Source organism: Echinops telfairi, unplaced genomic scaffold, assembly GCF_000313985.2.
Source record: "Echinops telfairi isolate 266 unplaced genomic scaffold, ASM31398v2 ScPeMD7_5868;HRSCAF=6743_1, whole genome shotgun sequence".
Classification (NCBI taxonomy): Eukaryota; Metazoa; Chordata; class Mammalia; order Afrosoricida; family Tenrecidae; genus Echinops; species Echinops telfairi.
Window position 1 is genome coordinate 9,471,248 of NW_022109768.1, and position 375 is coordinate 9,471,622.

A 375-nucleotide genomic window follows, 5' to 3' on the forward strand; every position below is an offset into this window, starting at 1 on the left:
TTTCTTAGGCGTGAAGAAGAGCTTCAAAAGATACAAATAGGCTCACTGACCTATAGCCCTGGGGGGGACAGCACCAGAGACACTGTGGGAATTGCGCCTGATCTGATCCCGCCACACCAAGGGAAAGGACTGGGGGAGTGCAGCAGAACAGGAAGGGAATGGAGCAGCAAGGGCCCCAGGGAATGCTGAAGCTGGACTTTGGGGCCAGGGGTTGGTGCCCCAACAGACTGGACTGGAAAACACTCCTAAAGGCCAACAAAGGATCCTTGAACTAACTACAAGCTTTTCTTTCTTGTTGTGTTTTGTTTTGTTCTTTGTCAGTGGTTTGTTGTTGTTGTTGTTGTTATTGTTTTGCTGTATATTGTTGCTTGGTTT